This window comes from Harmonia axyridis, chromosome 1 (genome assembly GCF_914767665.1).
Source record: "Harmonia axyridis chromosome 1, icHarAxyr1.1, whole genome shotgun sequence".
Lineage (NCBI taxonomy): Eukaryota > Metazoa > Arthropoda > Insecta > Coleoptera > Coccinellidae > Harmonia > Harmonia axyridis.
In genome coordinates, this window is record NC_059501.1 from 35430131 (window position 1) to 35447442 (window position 17312).

General features: G+C 33.0%; 1 protein-coding gene across 2 annotated transcripts in view; it reads left to right on the top strand.

Moving 5' to 3' along the window:
- The window catches only part of LOC123680901 (ras-related protein Rab-23), a 45455-nt gene that overhangs the window by 2224 nt on the left and 25919 nt on the right, over nucleotides 1–17312 (top strand). Inside the window, exon 1 of one of the 2 annotated variants that reach the window (XM_045619023.1) lies at nucleotides 761–967. The exons of the other annotated variant lie outside the window; for it this stretch is intronic. The gene's annotated coding sequence lies outside the window, so the exon portion shown is untranslated. Of the gene's footprint in view, nucleotides 1–760; nucleotides 968–17312 lie in introns of those variants that run through there. 2 annotated transcript variants of the gene reach the window in all.

A 17312-nucleotide genomic window follows, 5' to 3' on the forward strand; every position in this document is an offset into this window, starting at 1 on the left:
TTTATAATGTACATGTAGGATATTGTATTTGCAAATTATTACAGTTCCTACAATCTTTATATTTTTCCTCTAATGATAAATCGAAACGAAATTTGATAGAAATCGCAATTGTTGGAACTTATAAAATATCTGACAGTTTCTTGGAAAAATATCGGATATATGTTTATTATGGACACTGATATCGACTTAGAAGTACTTACTCCTCCAGAAATAAGAAAGGTGACAAAAAATATTGATTATCAGAAAATGTCGAACATTTTATTCGCATTGAGAATAATCATTTTGCTACCTAGGCAAGAAATTCCTTTTTCTCACTCGTGTGTTTGTGGCACTCGACTTTCAGGCTCGAGTCACAAACTTATTATATTATATTCTCGTAGGAGAACATCTTGAATGAAACAATTTTTCGCGACAAACAATGCTCACCCATAAGGTAACCATTTTTCCATTAGGCTGCTGCTTGGTCTTTATTTCATAAGAGGGATTGACTAGCCAAAAATAATATTTGTCTCAAAATTTGAGCCATTTATTCAAATCGATCGATGAGAGCGCACCAATATATCCCAATGCATGGTTCATAGATCACTAGTTCCTTGAAGGTTCTTTCGATTCTTCCGTTGTCCTTGCATTCGAATAGATTACCCATATTCTCTCTACCTCGATGGTGAGGAAAAAGAAAGACAGGTGCGAATAACCTGGCCGGTGAGTCGACTTGTAATGAGGGGCAGGTGAAACTCCGCTTCCATAAAAGTCGTTTACGTTTCAGTCTTGTTCAAGCTTTCAGATAATACAAAGCTACCATCGGAATCCGAGGTGGTAGTTGCGAGTATCGCTTACAGCATTTCTGCAAGAGATTCGTCCGGTAGTTCAGAAGAAGTGTTTCTGTGTGTTGTCGGATATTGACAGTTCAAAATTTGTATGTTTTGTTTATGGATATAACTGGATGATGCTAATTCAACGATAATATGTAAGTTGTATATACGAAAATATTATAAAACTTCTCATGGTTAACCACTTCCGGTCTATAACAATACACATCTAACAATAAGCACGAAACACTTCTTAACGTCTAATTTCGTTGAAAATAATTATTGCCATCAAATCCTCCCATTTGATATTTACGACACCTAAAAATAGCTTTGAATTTTACTGGTTTATTGGTCCTTCAGAAGCCTCGATCTTCGCGTCTATGATTCTCGGAAATCAAACTGCATATTTATATTCCGAGAACTGAAAACATCTTCACGGTATTCTTTTTTATTGCTGTTCTATTCCATATATTTCTAATGTTACTGAGGAGATTCGTATTTCGGTTTTTATGGCTGATATCACATATAAATTATTCATGAAGATATAAATAATCTGAAGAATACAAAATGGTTGTAACGTTTCACCTATCCAAATCGTCTTAAAAATATCTGAATCACCTTGATCGAATAAATATGAGATCGCTTTTTGTTGTTACTTGTTCTTATAGAAAAAGTACGTACTATTCATAACCTCAAAACTGAGTCAAAACATAGCTTTATATTATATACCTAGTCATATATCTGATCAGGATTCAACTCATGGGTTTTTTTTCACTCCATCATGGTGGTGAAACTAAAATAAGAGAACATTAAGTAATTTATAACGCCTAGAGTGAAATAATATGAGTTAAGAGCATTAAAAATTAATTTGAATTGATAAATCTGATGAATAATTCATCGACTTAGGTAAAACATAAAAGCACCCAGAAGGATAAGGGAAAGTCCAGAGATAATTAAGGGAAGAAAATGAAAAACCTTCTGTTATACTTGAGTTTAAATTGACAAATTAATCTATTACGATAATATACTGTGCAAAGAAAAATTCACGAAAAGCTACGCTTTGGCAGAAACCTCACATTAAGAGGAAACAACATCACGTGACTGTTCAGTTCAAAACGAAATTAGATATATTTCTTCCTACAAATCACCGAATTTTTCGCGGTTTTCACATAATCTACATTGTAGTATTTCAATATTTTCAATTTGCGAATGAGAAAAACAATAATTTTGGTAATTTTCATTTTCCGCAAAGTAATTGATGATATGGTGGTATTCCTACAAAGAACTAATATATTTTAATAATAATCGTAAAAGAAATCATTACAAAAGAGGCGAGATTCTAATATTGTGAGAATTTTAAAAGGACCAGTAAAGAAGTCCCTTTCGACATTGAAACTATTGTAATATTCCCAACTTTTACTGTTTGTTCAATCGTTTTCACAAAACCTCACATAATGTTTGTCCCCCCTCCTCTAGGAAAATATTGACAGTTCACGAATGTCACGTGGTGATGTTCCCTCTTAAGATCTCAAAGGCAAAGCGATTAATTCACTGTTAAATTTCAGGAGCCATCGATCCCCAAATTTCATATTTTTTATGATTGAATAATTCTTACTTGAGAAATAATTCCTGGAAACTCAATTTTTCTGACACCCTGAGCGATAACAACATCTTTGAGCAACTTATAATTTCACACACCAATTATATACTATTGATAAATTGCATAATTTATTTGAATTCAACTTCTTAGTAAATATACCGTTCCCAAATACAATAAAAAATCCATCTACGTACAAAAAATGTAGTATCAGTACGTATTCATGACTCGAGTTAAAACAGTCATAAAAAACTTCTGGTGATATGGGCTTGATACTATTAACAATAGAGAGAAAAAAGATCTTTATTGTTCTAGCAAATGGCAAACGGCTTTCTTCTTTCTGTCATTTTCATATACATATCACATATAACTACATTGTTTTTGTAAATAATAAAAACAAGAGTAAACTCTCAATTACAATTTATTGCAAGTATATACCTTGATATTTAGTTTTCATTACCAAACCAAAATAGTAATTTTTGCAGTTAATTAACCTTATAAATTTTGAATGGATCTTTGAATATTCCTTACCTAGCTCCTGTAATTATTTCTATATCGAAATATGTTCTTTGGCTTTTTGCTACTGAAAGATGATGGCCGTTTAGCAGATGGACAAAATAATAGAACAGCTGGAAAGCCTAATCATTAAAAATCACCTGGTTAAGACGAATTTCCTACCTGAATTCATGCGTGATACTTTTTGTTGATATTTTCTTATAATAAACGTTTGGAATCATTTCAGGAAAAAACCATTTTTAACCCTCCCCTGAAATTTTTATAGTTTACTTTGAACATAATCCAAATATCGAATATACAAAGAATCCGTCAATCATACATAGTTATTTCGGAAACTATCAGAGGTATTAATTAGTACTTGTTAATTTTGGTACAAAAATCAGTTCTTATACCTTATTGATTCTCCTAGCTCGAGAATACGCTCTATGGATTTTGAACCCAAAAAAGAAAGAAAACAAAATTTTTTTGGCGTATTATATTATATTATCATGAATTTGAGAACAACTATTTCTGCAATGATACTAAACAAAAAAATGTTAACCGTATTTTCGTCATGTAAGTCTGTTGTTTCGGGGTGTCTTCAGACATAACATAATGGTTTAAACCTGAAACATCTTTTGGTTCGTTTATGTTTGAAAATAAAAAAATTAAGGTCAGACTCTATATATATTTTTTTGAGAAAGAGCAATACAAAATATTAATTTCAAACAATCAAGCATATGTGTCGATGAATCTCAGTATAAGCAGAGGAAATGTAACGGGGCATCATACATTTCAACGTATGATACAAGAGAACAGATAAAAACCTCAGCAAAAACTCTGTCTCCCCGTATCGGTGTAGTGACTGGTTTGTGTAAACGTTTACAGAATAAGCTGACATAATTTATATTGAAGGACTTCCTCTTCAACCAAAACAAAATTTTCTTTATCCTCTCTTTTCGGTTGACGACTCTATAATTTCCAATTGGATCCTAAAACAAAAAAAAAAGAAGCAGAAAGGAGTACTAAATATTAGTTTTCATTATATCGATTTGAAGTTAACTACCCATTCTGAAAAGGAATCTGAAACTTAATGGATAGCTTGGAAACCATCATGAAATTTATAAATCGGACAATCATTCACCAAGTGGTCAATGGTCTCTTCTACACCACATTCACATAGTGGGCTATCAATAGAATGCCATTTGAAGAGGGTACTATTACAACGACCATGACCAGTTCTAAGTCGATTTAAAATACACCAAATTTTCCTAGGAAGATTGAAACCTAGAACTTTTTCAGACTCTTAAAAATTATAACTCAAAAATTAATGAACTTGAAGTTTTTCCCAAATTATTAAGGATTTGAGGAAAGCTGTATGGAGAAACTAGCACCCCTTTCCAATGATAATGAATAAATAGATCAATCACTCTTCTTTCGAAATGAAAACGTGCAATGTCTCTTCTATCATTTTTGCAGACGTCCAACATCTCATTCCACTTTCACGTGGGTGTCAATTTCGTATCCGTATCGAATCCATACCAGCACCATTGATTCCGATATTCAGCAGACGATCTCGCATGGATGGTACCAACTAGTACGTTCACTGGCACTTCTCCGCTTGCCATATGCTGTCCCCTCAATTGAAAATATTTGCTCTGGGCCCCACTCCAATTATATCTCCAGGTATAAAGATAGTGTATTCCGAGCCGTTGTTCTTCTAAATTTCCATCTCGAATCGATGGATTTGGTTGTATTGCAGAGTGAGACATAATTATCGACCGTTAACTCCATTTTATAACCTACATCGGAATGCAGATCGAAACTACTAATTTGCATTTCCTAGATTTCTCGGAATGCCGATCAATGTCTCTTAGATTTCGTATTGACCTTGTACAAGATGACGTTGATTGTGTTCCGATAATATTCAATTTGCTGCCTGTAGCCATCATCTTGTCACTTTCACTAGCAGGGATGTTATTTTCTCTTATACTGATTCGACTTCTAGTAAACAAACTTGTAATAATCCATCGCCTCTTGTGGTGGTTGAAAGAGTGGCTTTCCACTGATCAAGGGATGTTGTTGCAGATATGTTAATTAATTATTTCTCCTTCAATAAGAGATGCTCTCATTGATCTTATAGTGGCTTCAACTCTCTTTCATACTCTCCAATGATTCGCATGAACTAGGGACGATTTAAGAACTATGGACTATTACTGAAATAACTTATTAAGTTTCAGATATTTCTCTACGTTGGATGACGAATGTTTACTTCTTCCAAAATACACCCTAGGCCGCAACACAATCCAAGACAAAATAAAAATTGTTAAATTTTTCAACTTTCTATCTTACTTTCCTCAATCGTTAATCCTCAAAATTTATGGTAAAATTTTGCACTATTTTCTGGAACCAAACGTCGGACTGGACTATTATTGTTATAGGTCTGACACAACTATACCCAAAGACATCTTATCTCACACAAAAAGGGGAACAGCTGTTTTGATGTCGAGGTTTTTTGAGCTATATCAATTTGATATCCTGAATTCAAATAACGTATTCAATTTTACCTAGGAACTCAAATTTTTAAGATATACAATTTTAGAGAAATATAAGTTACATTATTTCAACTCAAATCCGTAATTGTAGTAGATACGAAATTTTTATTTTAGTTAAATACAATATTATGTCGCATCGAAAAATCGAATAGTCACTCAACACTTCGAAAGCTTTTTTCCGCGACATTCTTTAATGTTTTTTAAACAGTGCCTTTTTAAACTCCAGCAGTACTCTGCCATCATGTGTATGTCCCATCTTCCTTGGTAGTGGTCCTCCATAACCCTTATATCTTGGTGAGATCTTTCACCTTGTTCCTCACTCATGTCTTCTAAATTTTCTGGAAAACGGTCCTAAGTGGCTGTGTAAATAGTGTATTTGAATACTCGTATTGCACCCCAATGATTTGAAACTATCAAGCATCTTGTTACTAACCATTTCAACAACATAGTTTTGATGTTTATGTTTGCCTAGAAAATTTTCTACAACTGCAACAAATGATGTCCAAGCTTCTCGTTCAACTTGATTCATTGAATTAATTTTCTTATTTGTGGACCGTGTCAATTATCCCTACTTTAAGTTTTTCTGTGCTCAATTGATGCATTTTCACCCCTATATATGCAAAACATGACCCATTCTTATCTTTTACAAATACAATCCCTTTACAAATTGCTTCAACTTCATATGTAACGGGGGAATAATTATTTTCTCTTACTTACTCGAGTTAGGGGATTAAAATGATCAGTTCAGGTACCTGATAGGCAATGGTTCCATAATAATTTTAGAACTCTAATAAATGAATATACTGAATGAACCCCACCCACATTGGTAGATACGCTGATGTATCTGAAAAAGTAGAGCTGATAGAAAAAAAGGGATTGCATATACAGATCAAGCTTCCCAAATGTAGTTAAAATCAGCTATAAAATCCCAGGCACCAAAAAAAGATTTGTTTTAGTTGTCCTGTGTGATTGATATATAATGGGACATGACTTTGGGACCTCAGTTCAATACTTCCCGAAAAAATCATGAGTTCGAGCTATAAATACCCTAGTATCAAGATTGAGTAACGTAATAAAGGTAGCTTAATCAACACTTTATATGCACTTTCATTCTCAAAGTCTGCTCTTCCCTATTGAAAGTAATCTCGAAAAAGACAGTAATAGCAGATAAAGATCATAAAAGTCATTAACACTTTTATTACAGTATCATAATCCGTTAATTACAACAACAAAGAATAAACAGGAAAGTGCTTTGTTTTTCATATATTGTTGATGTGTTCTCTCCCAATGGGTACTATTCGATTCTTAAGCAATTATGTTGGTAATTGCTGGTTGATAATGCGGGTTTGAATCAAGGTGGTGCTCAGATGAAAGTTGCAATCAAAAATTTTCCGTGCGTCTTCCCAGGCTATCTACTAATTATGCGAATAAAGGCATTTCCTTTCGAATGGTAGATACTCACGCAACTCTTTGTAACTCTTAGAACATATCTGCAGGAAACACTTCTGCTATGTATTATATGAATTTGTTTTGAAGAATAAACAGTTGCAATTTCGTGAATGAACAAGTAGTCGACAGTTGTTGGCAGCTATTCACTTCAAAACTCTGCTACTGAATAATTTGTGGATTATATTATTGTGAAATATATGCCTTAGCTTCTATAGTACATTTAAAGTCACTTGAAGGAAGCCAGAATTTTTTATTATAAAGGGGTCATTCAAGTTTCCAGCAATTCATTAAGAGCCAGGATATTTATTGCCTGATAGGACTTTTGAATAAACCCTTGTATTATAGCGGATCGTCTCTGGAACCAGAATGTGTAGATTTGGTTGTTTCTATTGGTTATATAGTATCACCGCATACCTATTTGGTTACTTTCATTGGCTTCAGCTGTCAGCTATCTTTGTGATAATTCGCATAGACCAGTGGGGTTCGTAGATGGATTGATAAAATGGGCATTTTACCCGGTTTCAGCTCGATGTGGAACTGATTTCTTATTTTTATTTAGCTAAAGTATTTTCATAGTTCACATTCCCTTGAATAGGCCAGAATATATCTATCAAACTATATAGAATATATTTATCAGGAAGCAGGTTCAGCAGAAAATTTATTGTCTTACCAGTCCTTTTGCATAGTTCCCAGTAAGCTAGTTGATCGTATATGGAAAAAGTATGTACCGATTTGCTCACTTTCATTGCTCGAAATAGTACACGTGCTGCCTCATGGTAATTTGTTCGCCGATCGCCCTTATTGGTTGGAGTTGTATTCATCTTCCACATCTCATCATTAGAACTGTTTTGGGCTGTTATTAATAGCAGTTAAAGAAAAATTAATCAAACAACGACGAAGGCACAGTCATTGAGAAATTGTTAAAAACTGAAGATGGATATTTTGCTATCAAATCTCTTCCTCCAGTTCTTTCAAAGTGGGTAATGATGAGTCAAGTTTTGAAGAAAATGATTTCTCATCCTAAGAACCTTCATACCACAGAAGAAAGGATTTTTGATGGAATACGAAAAGCACTAGGTCAGATCAACCGATTAAATTTTCACTTACTTTCCTAATCAATTTCATTACTAGTTAGCTTGCCTCAACTTCAGACAGGAATTTTCTATGTTCATCTAAAACACTTTCGTGTCCTCATAATTTCATGCAACGATCATAATGTGATCATAGTTGATGATGTTCCTTGCTAGTATATTACATGTCGAGAATATCGAATAATTAAATTTCAAGACAGTAGAATAACATAGAAGCATTAATAATGTGCCAAAAAAAAACTATGCACGTCGCAAATTATCTGAAAAAATCGAAATCTGAATTTAATACAAACGAATAACTATTGGTTTCAAAGGGTTCAAAAAGCTTGAACCGATGATTGCAGTATAACATCAAATAAAAATTGGACAAGCGTTCTTATAGTCTCGTTCAAGTAAGATTGGAAAAACTATACTGAACTGAGTGAAAATTATCAAATTTCGTATGCAATTCGCAGAAATATGAACAAAATTGTACCCTCATACAATTGCTACTGGATGCAATATCTATACCCCAATTGACAAGAATGATGGTAATCAACTGAATCATCGGCCTATAGCGAATTTGCATATCCGATTACATATATCTCCAATTAAGAGGGTAATGCCTTTTTTACTCGCTCAATAAAATCTTGAAGAAAGTTAGTCGGAATGAGTTTGCCAGGTATACAAATCAAATATCGAGCCAAGAACTTCACATATTCGTTGAATTATAGCTATTTATCTTGATAATGTGCTGCTTATACCTCCTATCCAAGTTTGCAGAGGATGGGAATTTCAAGCACGTGGGTAGAAAAACATGTATTCAAAACGAAAAATGGAAATTTATTTGACAATTCGTTTGAATAGAGTGAGTAAGTATGTTGCTACCTTATTTGCCAACCAGTTGCTGGCCAAAAACATTTCCAAATCAACAGCATTTATTGTACGTTAATCTTGGTTCCGTTACTCATCGACAACATAAATACCGAATTATTTTCTCAGATATGACAAATTAGAAATATTCAGAACTTTATTCTAACACACCTATTTATAGTGATAAGTTATCTACATTCCTTTATAATTTCCTTGTTTTGACTATGGTTTTCTCGGAATAAAGCTCAAATTTTCATTTAATTAAGCAATTTATTTTTTATGTGACTCCCGAAATCTAAAGCAAGTAGCTTTATTTTCATTACTGCCACTCATAGATTTAGTATATTGAGCTATTAACATTATTAACAGCAACTTCTTTTGAATAGAATAATTCAGCAGAGCATCCATCCTGCTGAAACCAAATTTCCATACAGTTGGTTTAATGACATCTTGAAGCATCTGCAAATATTTTTCTCCATTTGAGTGGGTAGTAATTACAAAAGGTCAAACAACAATATTTCACAATAAACCGGTCCATGATCCTTTAAATTTTTTATGGTATTGCCTCCTTATGATGAGAAGATCAAGTATTTATTTTCCCGAGATTAATATCTAGCTACTGTGGTTTCCATGAAGAGAAAATAGGCGAAAAAAGAAAATCGGTGAACAAAATTAATTTTAGGAATCCCTTTTTTTTTAGAATTATTTTAACGATCTAACAAAATTACATACGCCTGATACAATCTTCTGGGAAAATTTCTTGGGTAGTTTTCAATTCATAGGTTTCATACCAACCTTTTTTTAATTATGTCTCACTGTGCCATCCTGAATATCATTTTCTGGAAAAATTTCAGTGCTGGAGAAATGCTCATTTGCTTCTTCTACACAGGCACATACATTTGAATCCTTTTCGACTGTTTCTTAAGAGAGAGGACGAGTTTCTTCATTATCATTATAGCATATAGTACCTACATTTACATTACATTATTATTTGATATACAGACTTGCCAGGCCAGCACTATATATGGTTGTCCTCTCTAAGATTTTGAACAAGTTTGACATCTACATCTAGTTGTACATATGGTTTTAAGGAGTGTACACTCAAATACCCAGTAATTTTAATTAACTCTTGTTCATTAAGTCAATTACCCATGCTAAAATGGCAGGTGCTCTATGTTGATAGTTCGTTATTTTGAACTTTTTCGTGTTTATTCTAATTAAGTATTTTTCAAAGAGAGGCATGTGTTTGTATAGTATATCCAAAGTCACTTGGAGAAAGCCAGAACTTTTTTATTATACCTACAGGGGTTGTCCAAGCTTCCAGCAATTCATTAGAAGCCAGAGTATTTATTGCCCAATAATACTTTCGAATAAACCCAGGTATTATAGCAGATCGTCTCTGGAACCAGAATGTGTAGATTTGGTTGTTTCTATTAGGTATTATAGTCCACGTTCTACCGCATGCGGATTTGGTTACTTTCATTGGCTGCAGCTGTCATTTTTTCATTATGTTTCTGATCAATCGCATAGACCTGTGAGGTCCGTAAATGGATTAATAAAAATGAGCATTGAACTCACTTGAATAGGACAGAAAATTTCTAATATTCAAGAGTTTTCCAAGTTACCACAAGTTTATTAGGTAGCAAGATCAGCAGGGAATTTATTGTCTTATTACTCCTTTTTAATAGATCCCAGTATCCTAGTTGATCGTCATATGAAATAATATATGTCAATTTGGTCACTTCAATGATGAAATTCTGTGACACATGAACTAAAGATGAATATTTTGCAATCAAATATATTCTCCAGTTACTTTCAAAGTCAGTAATGATACGTCAAGTTCTAAAGGAAATTATTTCGCATTCTAAGGACCATCTATCCAGAGAACAAATTATTTTTGGTACAGGACGAAAATAATAGGTGAGATTAATCGATAAAATTTCCACTAAATTTTCCCATCGATTTTATTAATGTTAATATTAGTTTGCCTTAACTTCAGATAGAACATTTCCAAGTTCATCTGGAACAATTTCGTGCACTTGTAATTTTATACAACTATTACGTCATCGTAGCTGATAATGTTCCTTGCTACTAAACTACAGGACGAGAAAATAGAATAATAATAATGATGTGAATGAAGCTATATACATCATTTACATGGTTGCGGTATGACATCGAGTGAAGACTGGACGAGCATTTTTATAGAGTCTTTCTTGAGATTGGAAGAACTCAGGGCCGTCGCTAGGGGGTAGGCAGAGTAGGCGGTCGCCTAGGGCGCCAAATTTCAAGGGCGGCATTTCAAGCTCGGTCAACAAATATCACATGTGTAGAAATGGAAAGTACCGAATGAGATTTGATTCGGAAAAATACCGACAAATAAAAATCAAAAACCATCAAAGGTGCCGCATTATAATCATAAATAACCAGATGTTGCGTTATCCCCTCATAGTGTTGTTTACAAGTTGACGCTAAAAAACCCACGCATTCATCACTTTGTCGGCGTTCGATTTGCTAATAAACATTCCCGAATTTATTGCCATTTGGGGCGGCTTCTGGATTATTTTTGTTTTCAATTCTTCAATAATCAGAATGTTGATTGCACAGAATGGAAAGCAAAATATACGAAAAACGATTTCATTTCACCATTCAAAGCTTATTCTTCTTAAGAAATATAAGGAGTTTTATTATTTTGTAAAGCATTCCATTGTATTTTGATATTTTTCATTTTTTATATCAAATTAACTAGTGCTGGGCGTGGGCGCATTCGAATTCAAAATGATGGTTCATCCGATTGTTTTGCTCGATAACCTTGAAGAAAAGGAAACAAAATGTTAGAGCTTTTTATGAAGTCGAAACTGAGCAGAAGAACCTGAACCGCAGGGTTTCTAGAGGGACGGCAAATAACGGAGGGCGACATTATCAACTTTTTTCAAGAAAACTAGATTACTGAAAAAATGAATTAAATTATTTTTTTTTTATTTCAACGAATATCACAAACGATTTTTTTCGTCAAATTCACTAATCTTAAAAGTTTTTCCATCAAGAATGTCTGCAACATATATTCGAATTAAAAATAATGGTTCATTTAATCATATTGAAGAAAAAAATGAATATTCGAGTGTTTTATGGAGTCGAAACTCAGCAGAAGAATCTGAAACCTGAATTCAATTCATATATTTCATCATTTATTCATAAGAATTCAGTTTTAGCATTCTGTAAAACTTCTGTTAGGGCGACAAATTTTGTCTCTGCCTAGGGCGGCAGTTTGGCTAGCGACGGCCCTGGAAGAACTATACCTTATTCTTCTTTTCCAATTGGGATATATAGTCAAAAAGAGTCTGTCAGTTATTACATTTGGATTTGTCCATCTTTTTTCTATTAGTTCAAGGTATAAGCGAAAGGGACATGTCTCTTCATTTTCTTCATTTTTCACTAACCATTTACTATTCATTAAATTTTTCTAACCACCTTGGGATGTTTTTGACAATATTCGATTATATTCCACCCTCCTAGTGAAGTTTTTCAGAAGATCATACTCTTTTTGTAAGTGATAAATTGATCAATTATCAATGCCTCATTGCACGCTAATTCAAATGGAAGGAACAAATGGAATAATTTATTTCAACCCACCTAGCTTATCTTCACCGTAACACTTAACCATTCTCAAAAGCTCTCCGGTCGAAAAAGCTTTGGAACTTGATTTTCTTCTTTCTTAAAGTTTGCAGTTTTATGCTCTTCATATCCCGAGCCAAATAAGTTGATTTTAAAATTGATCCTTGGAAGAATTAATCATTCTATTATATTATATTACATTTTGGTGTTTCGAAAGTAGTTCCCAATGGATTCTTTATAATCATTTTTCTTCTTCATATTTAAAGCGTAGTCTTCTAATATTTCTGAAAAGTTCTTCTGGAGTCAAGGAGTAGTTTGTCTTCAGCAGGAAATCTCGAAAACTGATTCCACACAGACTTTCTTGTTTTCGTGGCATTAAGAGGCACCAGCAATTTCATTCTAAATTTCTTTCGATGAAGTATTTCCGTGTCTATCCCCTTCTTAACAGCTCATTTTTCAAATGAATGCACATAATGCAATCTTCAATTGACTAGTTAACTAATATTAATTTCCTAAGTTATTTCGAATTTGAGGAATGTAATTTTTTGTTGTTGAATGGAAGGGTTGAATTAGTCAATGTATAATCTAAGAAGCTGATAAAAATTGGCTGTGATATAAAGAGAACCTACTTCCATTGAAAAATTTGATCTAAACGAAGATTATAGAACTCATCTTTTCAGCATCAAGACCCCTCGTGTTTGATCTTGAATGAGTTGAAATGAGTTTGATCTATTTATACGTTTTCACTCGTTCATTATGATATTTCTGGAACACTGTTGTAGACAACCAAATGGCATTCAGAGTGAACGTTTCGACGCGATCTTGTTAATTATATGAATCTATTAGTTGATAGGTTATATTCGATGAAGGAAAGATGTATCTCATTGTTCATTCATTAGCACTGAGATCTCATGAACATCTATTAATCTTGATAACTACAATATGAAACAAGTTATGAGGATATTCAGTTGTTAATACCGTGTTTTTCTCATTTCACCCGAGAATCAAATACATGAATAATAAAGATTACACAAGCCTAGTCACAATAAGATCATTAGATAATAAGATGCTTTTTCTGCGGCTTAAAGACCACGTTGAAATATATAGAGTGTCCCAGTTGAGTAACACTTACTTAAACCATGAAAATTACTGAAAAAAAGATTTCAGTATTTCTCGAATACCCCGAACAGAAACCAAGATATAGCGAAATATTTGAAACAATTATTTTTCAGATATCTATGATCTGCTTTCTGATATCTTATTATTTCAAAAAAAGAGATAAAGGATCCTTGAAAATTTTGTCTCAAAATTTTAAAGTTCTCGAGATGCTTTCAGTGAGCATAGAATTCAGGACACCCTATACCTGTGAAATAACATACAACTGGCATTGAGATGTAGAAGTATATCACTGGCTTTCTAACACCTAGTTTCGAATTGATGAAAACGCTTTCGGCATGTATGTCTAGGCAATAAAACGAGGTGTGTTATTTCTTACAGTCTCACAGTACCCTATACTTGACATCGATTCAACTGAATTATTCACTTGAGCAGACGTGATTAACTGTGTATTGACAGTGTAGGTACAGGTGAAATAGAGAAAATCTATTTTCTCCATCTCGAATTTAAAACATTTATTTTTTTATGAATTTCCACATGGAAATTTAAAAAAAAAAGTTTTGTCAAAGGCTGAAAATGCGATCTTTATAAAATTAAAAATAAAGACGTATAAACATATTTTGAATTCTCGCATGTGGTTGAAAAAGGCGGTAAATCAGAGGAACATTTGAGATTGCTTCACTCATCCTGAAAAGTTGTAAGATCTCGAAAACGCTGAGCAGGAAAAATTAGTTAAACTTCGACATATCTCGAGAATGGCATGTGATATAATACTGTTGCGTTGCGAGTGATGAATTTATGGAAATTGAATAAAAATTCTGGATTAATATCACATGGTATACGTACGCACACGGTTACGCATAATTGATATTACATCTTTCCCAATCAATTGAAATTCAAAACTGTATCATATGTCTTCTCAATAATCAATCAATCAAATTTATTTTATCAAATTTAGTACAGTAATTTCCAACAAATCCTATGCTTTGTGTCTGACAATAAAAAATTCATTTTCATTGCGATATTAGAATTCAATATAATCAAATCACCTGATATTCTCATTCATTGTAAACGGATGTTAAACAAGTTTATCTTGTTCGAAATGGAGAAGAATAAGGAGATGGACATAATTGCATAAATTATTTATCAAATTCAGGAACACCTATTAGCATAGAATTTTAAGTATGTTAATAGGTGATTCTGAATAATATATAAGTTCATTTCGATTAATTCTGAAAATATGTTGTAAAAAATTAGCACATAAAACTGAAACAAGATCCCACAAATTTCAAACGTTCTAATGGTTCTATTAATGCAATAATTGTTTGTTTTTGTGGAAACAACGTGAATGATGGAAGCATCTGTATCCATATTCATGAAATGAAATGACTGAATTGAAAAACTTGATTTTTCTTGTTTCTGAACTAACTCCTTAGAATATTTTGAAAAATAAGGTGGTATGTGAATTTTTCACAATTAATTAATCTCATTTCAATTGGATCTACACCCAACAAAAAAGAAGTGAACGGATAACGATGTAACTTGGAACTTAAAGAACTACATATTTGGCTTTTAAATATGTTCAAACTTTCAAAGAAAAATAATGCCGAATGGAAATGCATTATTGATTGATCCAATTTTTCCTTGCATGGAGAAAGTTAATCATGTCAACAAGTACCAGTTGGTTGTGGTTTTAATGATTAAACGAACAAGGCTTATATGGTATTTCCAAATAGGTACAACAAACTTCAATATCGAAATCAATTAAGTGCCACATACTTTATTCACAGATGCAATATTGGAACATTCTCTAACCTGTTTAATTACTACTCAGAATTTTTAAGAGAAACTGATTATATAGCATGCTGGCAACTAGACGAATCTTTATGATAGCAGCTACATACTTGAGTTTTCAACAGACGCATTATCTTCCTCATACATACAAAAGACTGACTACAGATTTCATTTGAAACTATATAAAACAGAACCGGCTTCTTGGGACAACATTATTGATTCAGAAACTTGGTTCATTTCCATAGGAAAGCTACAATGAAATCTTATCATTCATCAACTAATTAAAAGAAGCAGATGAAATATACTTCGTGCCACTTTAGTATAATCATACACGAGTATAATCATTTCAAGAGAAATGCTTCAAATGCAGCATGTTAGTAAATATGTGCGACAAACTTCAGGAAGGGATTCTGTATGAAAGAATAATGACATTTTGCTATATCACTTTTGTCCGCAAATGTTTCGTTTTCCGAGATACGGTGTGTTAAAGTTTTACTCAAAAACTGACTATTTATTGCTCTGAAACCGGTCGAGATATGCGTATAAAATTTGGTGAGTTTCAAGATGTAGTTATAACGCATTTTCTGACATGCAATCAAGAATTTGATGTCCATCATTGGCGCGCATACAAGTGATGATCTCATTTTTTTATAAGAAAAAACTGGTACGCCACTGAGATATTTCGAATTCACAATCATTTTTGAATTTTCGTTCAATTCGTGACAAAAAAATCTCTCTTGGCTTTTTTTCGTATGTGCCGCCGTTTTTATACAAAAAAATAAAACATCTGAACGCGTATTTTGCATTTTTTTGATACATTATCCAGTACGTTGGCGCAAATTTGAATTTAAAAATGATTTCCAGTTTGAAATATCTCGATGACGTTCCATTTTTTCTTTTAAACAAATTGAGAGTAGGTAATGATATGTTCACTCTCAAATAAAAACTTTAACACCCTCTTGGAATACGAAGCATTTTCGATCAAAAGTTATGAACAGAAAAAATTATTATTTCAAGCTCGATATTTTTCTCACTAATAATTTTAAGGATATTTTGCGAAATACAGGGTGCTTCTTGTAGTGCTACTTTTTCGTGATGATTAGAGTTTATCTTTTTCTATTGAATCATATATTCATTATTCAACTGCTTTCGAGCAATTAATAGTATCTAACTAATTACCCACAGCAAAACATTAAAAAAATGTGTGGAAAGGCTACAAAACTCACAGATATAACTATAGCATGGATGAGACGCTCGCGGATACAACCTAACCCCTAATATTCCACCATAAGATAAAGAACAACTCCCCAGGTATAAAAATTGGCAATGATACAATTAGACCAACAACTAAGTGCAAGTATTTGGGAATACACGTGGACAACAAACTCAATTTCAAACACCATATGAAGGTACAGAAAAAAGCAGCCATCACACGAGCCGGACACTTCAGATCACTCACGTACAAGAACTTAGGAATCAACATCAAAACAGCCAGTTCAATTTACAAGATGATATGCAGACCGTTACTGAACTATGGTAGCATAATATTCTCGAATGCGACAAAAACCTCACTTAATAACCTGGAAATAGCAGAAAGAACTTGCCTTAGAAAAATAACAAAATTGAGACATCCCAACAATCCCTTACACAACCCCTCCAACACTCTATTATATGAAACAACAGAAGTGGAGCCAATACTGACGAGACTGCATAGGCTGGGCATGAAATTTATCAAAAACCAAAATAACAGAAACATTATGGAACAACTAGTACACCGCTATAATATAAAAAATAAAAAGGCGTTCACAAAAATTTTCAAGATTGGTGTAGCAGTAAGAACATTAAGTCATCGTTTACAGAAAATGATTTTTGTGTATTTTAGTGAAATTAGCACTAATTATAAAGCATCGTCTCTATGGACTTTCTACTCCATAAGAACCAC